The sequence below is a fragment of the Fukomys damarensis genome, unplaced genomic scaffold, assembly GCF_012274545.1.
Source record: "Fukomys damarensis isolate Sample0158 unplaced genomic scaffold, DMR_v1.0_HiC HiC_scaffold_2, whole genome shotgun sequence".
Classification (NCBI taxonomy): Eukaryota; Metazoa; Chordata; class Mammalia; order Rodentia; family Bathyergidae; genus Fukomys; species Fukomys damarensis.
Window position 1 is genome coordinate 61,861,679 of NW_022900914.1, and position 13,670 is coordinate 61,875,348.

Sequence of the window (13,670 nt, forward strand, 5' to 3'; positions counted from 1 at the left end):
TGGAATTTTGTCTTTCCTGGTGCTCAGAGCTCTTGTTCTCTTTCTTCTTCCCAAGTCGTTTTCCAGTTTTCTTAATTCCAGATTGTGGTGAGGCCGTAACTGCTGCCTTCAGCTGCTCTGCCATGTTGGGCTGTAAACAGCACTTGAAAAAAGTCTATAATAACCAGTGTAAGTATTTGTCCTTCAGTCTATTAAATAAGAAACCTTCCTAGTTTTTAAAATTTAGAGAAAACGAAGATCTTCTTGGACTCTTAACTTCAAAAATTGTCTTAAAAGTGAAAACCTGCTGTTCATGTGGTGGTGTAAAGTCATTTTAACTTTCATATGAAGCCAATGCCATTGTCTTTAGGGCACCGTATCTGTCACAGAATAGTACGGGTTTCTCAGGCTTTCTCTGCAATGAGAAGAAAAATGAATGAACTAAAGTTGAAGGCTGGATGTTCTCCATCATGAATAAGAACCTCTGCAATGTCTCCTCACATGTAGGGGTGTAAGGTAGGTGTTGCAGTGCTTTTGGAACTGAGCAGATGGACACTGAGGCAAGGTCAGTCATTTGTCTGCTCTCTGAGCTTTAATCTGGGTTCCATCTTCACATATTCATAGTCCAGCTCTTGATGATATTTATAGAATTATTTAGAAGCTATTTACTCAGAAGAGACCAAGAGCACACCCATTACAACTAGGCCAGTGTAATGCCTTTAGATGTCCCCCGAAGTCTTCATGTGTTTTTGGAGGTGCCTAAATCAAGAGTGTGTGAAAGATTCATGTTGGGGCTAGGTCCAGGGGCACTAGGGTTAAGGATGTGAGTGCTATCCACCCTCAGTAATCTTAGTAAGATAAAAGGACCAGAAAGATACAGTTAAGGTCCCCTTGGTGCTTTTGCTACCATGTGGGCACCATGAAATATTTCTCTTCTGCAAAGCACCTTGTCCATGTGCCCCCCTGCCTTGGAGCCAGCTGATTTATTTGTTTGTTTGTTTGATTTTTGGTACCAGAGTTCGAATTTGAGACCTTGAGCTTGTGAGGCAGGCAGCAGAACCACTGAGCTAAATCCCTGGCCTGGCCCAGAGTAAGCCGATTATGGACTGAAACCTCTGCGTAAGTTAAATAAACTTTTTCCCCTTTAACTTTGACAGTAGTGTATTTTGTCTCTGCAAGGAGCAAAAAGTAAGTAACAGCCACAATTTCTCTTGCTTTTAGAAAAGTATTGCTTTCTTTTTCTGACAGTGATTGCAAGCTGAAATGTACAGGGTTTGCTAGAAAATTGAGTATCGCTTTAAATTGAGGAAAACATGTGTTACAACAAATATACATTGTCTTTAACACTCCTGAAAATGATTCCTCATGCTAGGAACACTTGCCACTCTCCAAGGCTTTCTCACATGTCCTTTCCATTAGAATTTTAGTTGTGTTTTTGTGGCTGCCTCAGTGTCCTGAATGATTTTAAAAGGCTAAACCCTCATGGCCATTTTGAGTTTGCAGAAGAGGCTGAAGTCACATAGTGCTGGATCTTATGTTTTTGGTGGATGAGGACACATCATAATGCTTTCTGAAGCTACTTTTTGATTAGATGGCAATCTGCAGCACATTCACCACATTTTTCATCCTATTTCCCAACAAATGCAAGAGGACTTCTTGAACTACTTCCTCATGGGGCAAGAATGATGTATTTGAAGTGGATGGCATTATGAGAAGAGTCCTGGAGATATATCTTTTTTCTTTTTTTTTTAATTTTATTGAGTTTATTGGTACATTTTAGGGATACAGTACAGTTACATTCATTGTTGGGATCATGTACCTTTACATGGCAAGTCTTGATTCTCATGTTTTCCCCTTACCTCTGCCCTCCCTTCACCCCCTCCTCCCTTCCCCATCTACAAACACTTTATTTTCATCTTTTCATTCTTTCACATTTTTTTCTTTTCCCTTTTTGTTCTTCCCCTATGTATCACACCTTCCCTACACCTTTAGCTCCTTTCTTCAAATTTCTAAATGTCAGTAATCTCATTAGAATCTTATGCATTGTTGCAGAATATTCACACCAGGGAAACTATTTGGTATTTACACATGTGTGACTTATTTATTTCACTTAGGAGTATATCTTCAATATGTATCCATTTTCCTATGAATGAATCTATTCTCTCGCTCTTTATGGCTGAGTAATATTCCATTTTATAGAAAAACCACAACTTCTTTATCCAGTTTCCAACGGATGGGCAAATAGGTTGTTTCCAAGATTTAGCTATTACAAACTGTGCCGCTATAAACATGGGTGCCCATACTTCTCTGTGATATGATTCTTTTAGTTCTCTTGGAAAGATACCCAACAGAGGGATGGCTGGGTCAAATGGAACCTCCAGTCCAAGCTCTTTGAGGTATCTCCATATTGATTTCCATAGTGGTTGCACTAGTCTGCACTCCCACCAACAATGGAGGAGGGTTCCTTTCTCCCCACAACCCCGCCAACATTTGTTATTGTGTGATTTCTTGATAGCAGCCATTCTTTGTGGGGTGAGGTGGAATCTCAGTGTTGTTTTCATCTGCATCTCTCGAATGACCAGTGATGTGGAACATTTTTTCATATATTTTCTTGCTGCTTTTACTTCTTTGTCTGAGAAATGTCTGTTCATTTCGGATGCCCATTTTTGAATCGGGTCTTTATATTTGGGGGGACTGATTGTTTTGAGTTCTTTATATATCCTTGATAATAGTCCTTTGTCTGAGGTACAGCTGGTAAAAATTTTTTCCTACATTGTAGATTGTCTCTTAGTTCTGCTAATGGTTTCTTTTGAAGTACAGAAGCTTTTTAGTAATATGAGATCCCAGTTGTTGATTCTTTCTGCTAGTTCCCATGCTACTGAGGATTTGTTCATAAAGTCTTTTCCTATACCAATGTCTTCCAGAGATATATCTTTTATTACAGTGCATTTATTTAAACACATTATGATTTCTAACCAACCCTTGTATTATTATGAGATGATAAAAAAATCTCAAAGTATTTCTGAGGTAGCATATCCTCATGGCATGGAAGCCACAGTGTGTTCCCTCATGTGGCATCTGTGCCAGACTAAGAGGCCAGGATTTCCTGCAACAGGTCACAACCTCCCTTGCTACCCAGGAGCTGCACTTGGAATTTCTCTTTGCTCAACTCAAGTCCTCCTGGATGCAATGAGAGCAGGAGTCCAATTTGAGAGCAAGGAAAGCTGCTCTGAGCTGCTTTGCATATCGCATCTAGAGAGCAGTCCGGCCTGGGCAAAGACTCTTTAAAGGCAGCTCTACGGCCTGTGAGGAGTGGTCTGCAGGTCGGCTCTCAGAGATGGGGTCCAAGGCTCCCCTGCTGTGGATGCTGCTGCTGTTGGTTCCAGGTGAGGGTGTAGGCAGCATTGGATACACTTAACACTCGGCAGGGTTGTATACACTTAACACTCGGCAGGGTTTTAGACGCAGAGGTCTGTGTTGGATGTGCTGGTAATGGTTGTTTGAGTGACTTTATCATTCCAGGCTCCACCGGAGACCTAGTGCTGACTCAGAGTCCAGCCTCCTTGACTGTGTCTCCAGGACAGAGGGCCACCATCTCCTGCAGGGCCAGCCAGAGTGTTAGTGCATATGGTATTGGTATTATGCAGTGGTATCAACAGAAAGCAGGCAGCCTCCCAATGTTCTGATATATGAAGCATCCAATCGAGCCTCTGGGGTGCCAGAGCAGTTCAGTGGCAGTGGGTCTGAGACAGACTTCACCCTCACCATTCACCCTGTGGAGGCCCAGGATGCTGCACACTATTACTGTGAGCAGGAAAAAGATCTTCCTCCGACAGTGCTCTGGCTCTGAACAAAAACTCTTCAGGCACCTGCTCACCGAGGCTCAACTTCCCAGATGCTTGCTCCCACCCAGGCAACTCTTTTTTATGTTTCTGGGCCTGTTTGGGGTAAAGGATGAAACAGTGCTATAGGAACTACTTAACCTGATATGTGTTTCATGCTATACCCTTTATAATTTTAGTGTTTTTTTGTACTGGGGATCAAACTGGGATCCTTGTACTTGTGAGGCAGTTGGTGGAACCACTGAGCTCAATCCCTGGCCCTATAATTTTATGATATTTGTACTTAAGACCTCATCACTACTTCTTAGTGTGTTTCCTAGCTTTAATAGTCTTGTCCAGGAACATTTTTATACTTTAAAAATCTTTAATTTAATTTTGTATAAAAGAGCTTTCCACAATCAATTTTGTTATTTATTTTTCAGAAATGGCTATATTATCACCCAAATTGTAATATTTTTCACTACCCCTGGTTACCTGAGCTCAAAAAAAGTTTTCTTGAGCTGTTCTGGAAACCAAACAGTTATCATCTATTTATATTCACTGGTTTCATTTAGATATGTGTCTTTGTGTCTGGTCCCAAAATAAGTCATCAGTTGCAAATTTATAACTTTTCTTCTAATTCAAAGTTCATGTCTGTTTTCTATATCATCCATGTGTATGGCTTAGTTCTTTTCTATCTGCTTTCTTTTTCATTTTGCAATTGCTCTAATGGTGCATAAGGAATAGACTCCAGAGACCTAAGTGTTCACATCCACATTTGTGGAAGTTTCAGCTATTATCTCTTCCATCCCTACCTTGTACTCTTTGGGCTTCTACATGTTCAGGAAAATGTTCCTTTACACATATGACTTAGCCCATGTTCACATATCTTTACTGAACCAGTAGGGAAATGCAAAAAAAAACAACAGTCATTTGTCCAAGGGAAGAAGAGAATGGATAAACTTCTACAATTGACAAAGAGTAAAAGAAGATACAAACTGTGAGTGTCAAGAAGAGAAGTAAAGACCTGCTTTGGGGTTCTACTGATGTTAAAGGACAATCAGGAAATTCCATGAACTGGATGGCAATACAATGACCACCACAGCTGTCAAAGAAATATTCTCTGAAAGATAGAAACTACCCATACTTACTAACAACAGACAGCTGGAGTTATCTTTTATTTATTGAAGGGATTCAATTCATAATGAGAAATCTTGAGGAAGCAAAAATGAAAAGCACACTTCACAAATGCTATTGCTCTTCAGAGCATTTGAACTTCCTCTCCTCAAGTGGAAAATGCCTGTCTTTCTGTTCAATGGCACCCAGTAGAGGGAATCACCTCATTATTTAAAAATCACATCTCATGGACAGTTGTGGGAACATTTGAATTTTCTCATCCAAAACAACCTTTCCCCTCGTACAAAGTTCTCAGTTATGTTTGGCAGAATACTTGGTTCTGAAGAAATGTATTGCACACCTTGATTAAATGGAGGACAGAAGTTTCATCTTTTAGAGACCATCTCCTTGGATTCAGTGGTCTTGCTTATCTGGAAGAATGTCCATTAGCTAGTCAAACTCACAAAGTCATAATATTGGAATACCCTGCTGCAATTTTAGTAATAAGGCAATAACTGTACAAAACCAATTGGGATTGGTATACTTTATACTTTTTTCTTTAATATGTTTTAGGACATTGCAAGCAGAGTAGAAATATAGGAAAAATCAGAGTTTTAGTGCTGAATATATTTGATTGAGCCTTTTTATGGTTTGAATGTAGTATGTTTCCCTAAATGAAGTTAGTTTGGAAGGCTTGTCCCCAACACAGCAGTGTTTAGAGGTGGAGATTTTGAGAAGTGATCAGATTACGAGAGTGTGAGCCTCAGCAATGGATTAGTTCACTGGAGAGATCTTACGGAATGACTACTAGGTGGAGGATTTGGTACAGAGGGTGAAGAGATGGCTTGGGTGACAATGTCTTTTCCTGACCCATCCATTTTTATCTCTTTACCTCTGCTTCTACTTCTGGCCCCCATGAGGTGGTTGCTTGGTTTTGCCATGCCTTTCTGCCAAGATGCTTCTGCCTCAGTAGAGGACCAGAAACAAGAGCCTGACTGACAGCACTTGAAAACGTGAGCCAAAGCAACATATTCTGCTCTAAGTTGTTTTTCTTATTTTTTTACTCTGAAACTCCAAGTACAGGAAATAAAGAAGGAGCATTATTTTGAGATGTTTTCTTTTTAGCAAGGGAAAACTATGAAATTTGGACAATATGTGTTGCATATCATAAACTCTGGGAGCAAGTTCACTCTCATAATGTCATTATTTTAAAACTTTTAAACATTAAAATTCTAGACTTGAAGCATTTAAAACTAAAATATTCACTAAGCTACAATCTTAGAATAACTTACAAAAGAGTACAGAAGATTGGATTAATTTGAACACATACACACTTTGCAAAAGCAGTAATACCAAATCTGATAATAACAATGACCCACGTTTATTTACTGTTGCATTTTCATATGCCTTTCACAATCAGTTTCTCATCATTTATTATGATTAAAGAAACCTCATCCCTTACAGAGGAACACGGTTTTTTGACTGAACAATTTTGGAACCCATTTGTAAACAAATGTGATTAATCTGATCCTCTGTTATCTATACAACAGGATAAGCACCCTTGACACCACTGACCTCTGTGCAGAGACAGTGTCCCCACCAGGGGCCTGTAGACACAGGCCCTGTAGCCTCACTTGAGGGCTTCCTACTCCTTGCCTCATTGCCCTAACATCAGGGCTCTCTCTGATTTCATCTTCACAAAGTTTCCTGATTCTGCTGCAAACAGTGGCCATTTCCCAGGCCATATATTCTGGATCTTCATCCTCCCGTGAAGAGAATTGACACTGGGCAGTCTGGGTGATCCATAGTCCCTGCTTATCTGAATCAAGGCTGGATTCCAGGGTCATGATCTCAAGCTGGAGGAATAAAAACTTATTTACAGTCAGGCCTTTTGGGTCTGGCTGTATTAGTCACAGTTTCTGTCTTGATGAGCTTGCATACAAAACCAAACATCAGTGTAGTGGAAGAATTAGTAAGTTCCTCACCAATAGCAACCACATTAGTTCACTAATAAAAATCCCATTACCTTTGGATTTTTGGAAATTGAAGTACCTGTGAATAACATATTTTGAGGAAACATCTCATGAAGGTTTGTATATATGTAGTGAATTACTTGGTACTATCATGATGTATTTACCCATTTTCTCCCACTAAACAAAATTTCCTGAGGCCATGAACTTCATAAAGAAAAGAGATTTATTTAACCCACAGCTTTTCAGACTGAAAGTAACACACTGAGCAGCCTCACTGGAAATATCTCAACACAGCTGATGCTGGCATGACGTGGAGTACATAGAGAAGGAGTTGTCAGGTAGGGGATACTTCAGCCTCGAGAAAACTGGGACCTCATAAGGAAAATATTGATGCCTCTTGAGAGCAGCTCCCCCACTGACATAACTACAACCCAAAAGGCCCCACCTGTGCAGTTTTACACCCTCTTAATAGCACCACAGCAGGGCCCAGGGCACCAGCTCAGGATCCCTTGGAAGCACCCACATTCTCACCATAGCAAGTCTGACTAAGAATGGATCACAATCATTTCAAAATGATACAAATACTCTTGTTTACGCTATTGAGATCTTAATGTTTGTCTTTGAAATATATTTAGGAAATTAAACACTTACTGAAATGTATGAGCATCACATTTCAGTTTCCCACTGGAATCATCTGAGGATAAAGTGAAGACATCATGACAACAACGACTAACTTTTTACTGTGTATTTTCTTCTGATGACTTTCTCATCTACAACCCAATACAACCATGGCGGCAGCAATCAGCCTTAGCATATTAATCTATTTAGCCCCAGAGTCCATTTCAATTCATTTTCTTTTCTTCTCTTACTCAATTTTTCAACATGATCCAGTAGAGAACCATGAGCTGCATTTGGTACTAGGTCTATTTATTTTCCTGTGGAAAAAATCATTCTGTTGGATTTTGTTAATTTTTTATATTGTCTGTGTTGAAGTTTACACAAGATTTATTTAACACAGTGTCTCTCATTTTTAAAATGTCTCTAATTTTGGATGTTCTTTTCTTCATGATTAAATGTAGCTAATCCATCTGTTATGGTACACTCTTCTGCCATGGCTGCCATGGAAGTACCATGGAGTGTGTGTCTTAGGCATCAGAAGAATCATTTTTTGCTTAAGATTTGGAGCCTATAAGTTTGAGATCAAGGCATTAACACTATTGATCTCTTCTGGAACTTCTTAGCTTAGATGTGAACAGCTTTCTATGTATTCACATGGTCTTTTTTTTCTGTTTTCCCTGAGTTCTGATTTCATTTTCTTACATTCATGCAAATTGCACTGGATCAGGAACCAACCAACTGACCTCACTCTAGCGTAATTGCTCTGTTCAACATAATTTCTCCAAATACAACTACATCCTGAAGTTCCATGACTTGAGGGAAGATGTGAAATTTGACAGAAGTCAAAACAGCACTTAAAATGCATGAATATCCAGAAGAAGTGAGGAATTGCTCTTTTCAGTCCATGTCATAATTTCAAGTTTCATAATTTAAAGTCTGTCCATTCCCTTCACTGTATTACCATTTTTGAAAGGAGGGTAAGGTTGACCAAAATTCTTTCTGTTCTTATTTTTATCTTCTCTATTATAGATGAATATGTGCAGAAGTGATTGATATTTTGTGGCTATCGAATTCCTGATTAACTCAAGTATGAAGTATGGAGTCTTTAAGTGTCTGAAAATAAATTAATATGATCAGCTATTTTGATATTCACAATTACCTTCATGCAAATTCCTTCTGGCTTCTATTTGGTTTTGCAAAGACATGTTCATACTTTGAGCCCATCTGTAGTTTTAAGATGGTAAAAATGGCCTTGCATTTTCTGTAATCCAGATTTAGGAATAAACATTTATCCAAGGATGCATGTTTCCTTTTTAACATAATTATATTTAGAAAATAAGTGATTCTTTGGGAGTAGTGCGTAATTTCTTCGAGACTCATGAAAATTACCTATCTTTTTATCTCTAGTCACACAGGTACAGAGTTATGGATTCCCTTAGATATGGTGTGCATTCACACTTATGTCTTTACTGCAATTCTACAGTGTTTATTTCAGGATGATTTTTTTGAAGAAAGGAAATTTTTGATCCATCACCCTGTTTAAACTGATCCAAGATGTCTTCACTTTCTACATTTTTCTTGCGGAAAACTCCTCCCACACATAACTGCACTCCTTTTATTATCTAATATACCTACTGTAGCTGCTCTCAGTGCTGTGATCCTTGCTGGGATGTCTCTCTCTCACCCTGCCCTGGTCTGGCAACTCACAGCATATACCTACCTAACCGATTTCCTCTACAAGATCATTGAGCCAACATTTCCACCACCCCCACGTAGAAACACCCTATATTCCACAAGGTGGCTTTTACAGCTCTTGTGAGCTTCTACCTGGACTTTCCTAGGTGGTTCTTTCATCACATAGGTTGCACCATACAGAGCTAAAATTTCATACTGAAATGTGTGCTTTTACAGAAACTGGAAGAAAATTGGTGACCAAAAAATATACGCACTTAGAGAACCAAGAAGATTCAAGAGTTTGAATGAGCATTCAGCACTTAAAGTTCTTATAATTCTGAACACAATGGCTTATACTTAGAAGTTGCAACAGAGCATGAGCAATATTCTGAGAGGTCCAGGGAACATCAAACATGCATGTACAGAATAGAAAGATGATCTGAGAAGGGAACTCATAATGCTTTGATGGGGGAAGAAATTCTGATCTTATACAGTTTTGATAAAAATAATTTTCCAGAGCCTTCTAAAATTGTGTAAGTCACATTCTTTACCTGAGGATGACATGGTAGTGATAACATACCCTATCCTTTTTAGTAACTCACAAGTTTCACACTTTTATACTGTTCTTCAACTTCACATAAAGCGCATGAGGTAATCAGAGCCAAGGTGACACCTCTGAGGCTTCCGTGTCCACTTGTGGGGAATGTAAGGAACTTGTAAACTTTCTGGCAATTTGGAGGATTGTGCCTTGGAGTAGCTCTTGAGGTTCCTGCTTGTCGAAGTAGCAGGTAAATCAAAGCAGAACTGGCAATTTATTTAGTCATCCCACTGTTGTGAGTGCTGCTAGGCCCTTCAAGGAAATCCACCTGTAACATGGTTATTCACAGTGATAATTGTGTTTGTATTTCCCATGTTATGTACCTGATGTAATATCCTGATGAACCTGTGTCTGTGCTCCCTGTCTGACTTTCTGGGAGACTGACCCACCATCTATTGTCAGGCCACCCAGACGAGTAGTAGGCATTTCCATTGATCCCTACACATACCATGGAAACTGCCTAAGCTCCTGATCTATGACTGCAAATATGCAATCAGTAATCCCATGGAGTTGCAGGGGCACTGGATCCAGGAAGGATTATTCTCTCATCATCAGCAGCCTGGAGCCCAAAGATTTTACAATATTTTATTGTCAACAAGGCATCAGTTATCCTCCCACAGTGGTACTAGCCATAATTTAAAACTTGAAGGAAAGTGTCAACATGACACTGGGCTGATGGAGCTCACTGTGCTCCCCCCTGCACCTGCTGAGAATATTTCTCAGGTGGAAGCAGGAGTTGTAGGTCCCTGGGAAGTTTTGCGAGAAGATATCAGGGAGGCTTTTCTGCACTCTACCTTTCTTTGAATGCTTCAATTTCGTCACCATCATAACAGAGACAACAATCCTCTCCGTATGTAACAAACGACCGAGATCCTTAGAAGTGAGGAGTCTGGGTTAAGGCATCATTTTTAATTCATAGAGCAAAACAAAATCCACAGTACACATTCCAAGCACAGATTGTATTGTTAGTGGTAAGTGACATCTTCACCATAGTCATTAAATAAGGGATGTAGTTTATGGTTTTAAATTCTCAGCCGCAGCGTTTTTGCCATTGAAGGTATAGACTGCTAACCCTGTGGATCTCATTTAAGTCTGGAAAGTGCAGAGGTGGGATTCCAGGGCACTTAGCTCTCTATAGCACCTGACTGGTGATTTTCCAGTCCTCACCTGGGTGCAAACATCCATCTGAAGGTGCAGTGTATAATTAATTCGTTACTTCTGAATTCCAAATTTCCCAGGGGCGTCCTTAAATGAGCAGTTGTTCAAGAAAATTGGGAGATGAAAGGGCTCTGAGAGATGTGATTTCAAATGAGCTGGAGATGATAGAAAACAGAAAAGATGCAACCCAGTGTGGTCACTATTGACTGAGCCCTCAGCTGTGTGCTGGAGAGGTGATGAACACGTAATACACATGGATGTGCATTCAAATAGCAGCAAGTGTGGGATCTCAGAAACTCTTCAGTAAGTCACACAGTAAACAAAAAGGTTTAAAAAGCACACGAGTCTTTCAACACACAATAAATAAGCGTGTTGAAAGAAATAAATATTAAATTTATATTTTGCCTTAATGTGCAGATGTTTTACTGCTCAAATTTTGTCCAGAAGGTACTGGTATCTTCATTTATTTATTTATTTATTGGTACTGGGGATTGAACTTGGGTCTGTGAGCTTGTGAGGCAGGCAGTGGAACCACTGAGCTAAATCCCTGGCCCCACCACTGCTATCTTTAATGTGGCATGTCATCGTCAGAAAGGTGAAATAACTGTCTCTGTTTGACATCAGTTGATGAGGATTTCCATACTACAAAGAATGCAGGTTTTTTTGTATAATGTTAGGGAGTTCTTTGTAAAACTAAAATTACTGAAGTCAAGGTGATTATATTATTAATAATTTAACTTTTTTTCATGTTTTTTGTTATATTATACACAGAAAACCTATTCTCACACAGAACTGTGTCACATTTCCTGACTTCCAGAATATTACCATGTTCCACATTCCATGGACCCATTCCACAGTCACTCTGATATCAACTTTCCATTGTCATGCCTTCTAAGGTTGTGATTCTCCCATTCACTATTATGTGAACCCTTGAATTTGCATTGGGCTGATCAGGTTAAGTTCTTCCACTCTCAAATTTCCTAGACTAGCAACACTGACTACTCCCTCCATTCTGATAAAAGTTGTGTTTTTCATTTACAGGAACGTATTCAGGCTCCTATGTATCATCCTGTCAAAATATCTATTGTCAATTGAAGACTTAAATATCAGACCTGATACATTACATCTAACACAAGAAAACATAGAAGAAACTAAAACAGGCCATGATTTTCAGAAGTGGACCCAAACAATTCAGGAGACAAAAGAAAGACTAGACAAAAGTTATTACAACAAATTATGTGGTTGCTCCACAGCAGCAGGAAATGATGAGCAGAGTGAAGACATAATCTACAGAAAAACTGTGCCAGCTATTTGTCTGCAAATTAATATCCTGAATAAAGGGGAAAGCAAGAAATTGAGCAAAAGCACAAGTAATCTATTAAAAAAATGGCAAATGATCTCATGGGAAGAAATGTAAATGATTAGTACAATATATGAAAAATGTTCATGTTTTGTCACCAGAAAAATGCAAATTGAAAATATATTGATATTTCACATCAAATCAGTAAGAATGCTATTATCAAAAGCAAAATAAAAGTGCCTTTGATGACATCAAGTAGTAGGAATCTTTATGGGATGTTACGTGGATGTAAATTAGTAAATCTGTTATGGAAGATAGTATGCAGGATCCTCGACAAACTAATAATAGAACCACTGTAAGATCCAGCTGTACCACTTCTGAGTGTAAACCCAGAGGAAAGGAAGACAGCACACAAGAACATTCCTACATTCTCATATTTTTTGTGGTAATATTCATCCCACTCACTGCTAAAGAGTCAGAGAGTACATGGCAGAGGGAAGCACCCAGGACCAGCCCATCATGGAAGGTGTGCTATGCTGGCCTCTCCCCAGGGCCTCCATCTTCACCTGCTCTCTAGAAAGCTGCAGTTTCCAGAAGGGCTGCACCTGAGTCCCCTGGGACATGCTGGCAGGGGTTGTACCTCAGGGAAGAGTCCCAGCAGGCATACCCTTGGGAGGCTTTGTGGAAAGGATGGAGTTTAAGTGCCTGGCCTAATGCGTAGGTCATGCTTAACCTAATGGGGTTCCTATAACTGGAGGGGGAAAGAGAAGTTTTGGAGTGCTTACCAGGTCTGACACCACTGCTCAGCCTTGCATGATGATTAACTTTGGGAAATATTAACAGTTGGAGGAAAGCAGAGGGAACATGGTGGAGGGAGCCTGAAGCAAATAATAAAGTGAATCCTTTAGTCCTTTAGTATAGCAGTGAGCTGTAGTATTGAATAATGTAGGATCTCTGAGGGAAATGCACACCAAAGGAACACCTCATTGTCCTATTCACATGCTGTAGAATAGTTCACAATAAACAAAGAATAACAATGGCCTAAGCCCATCACAAATGATTTTGCATAAATCTAATAGCCTGAGAAGGGCTCTATTTATTTAAAAAAATAACTTTGTTGCCACAGAAATGTCTTAAGTAGAGCATGAAATATGATTCAGTTTCTAACAGAAACATTTGCTATCAAATTGAAGCCAGAGTGGCCATAATTTATTATCTATTGTTTCTAAACAAAGGTATTGTGCATAGTCTTTTTATATCCATACAATTATCTACCTATGTAAGCCTAGTTCCAAGTTGAATGCTGACAATTTTCCAACATGTTCCGAGTAATGAAGTTTCCCTCAGAAGTAACACATTTTGAGTTAGTAAATTCTGGGCTCTCCTGGTCTGACCTGGGCCACCTGGGGATCCGGGCTGAGTTTCTGAGATGA

The 13,670-nt window shown here is 39.4% G+C and overlaps 1 pseudogene; it reads left to right on the forward strand.

The window, feature by feature from the left end:
* The first annotated feature begins 3,316 nt into the window (after positions 1–3,316).
* On the forward strand, positions 3,317–3,829 carry LOC104860366 (annotated as a pseudogene).
* The last annotated feature ends 9,841 nt before the right edge of the window (positions 3,830–13,670 follow it).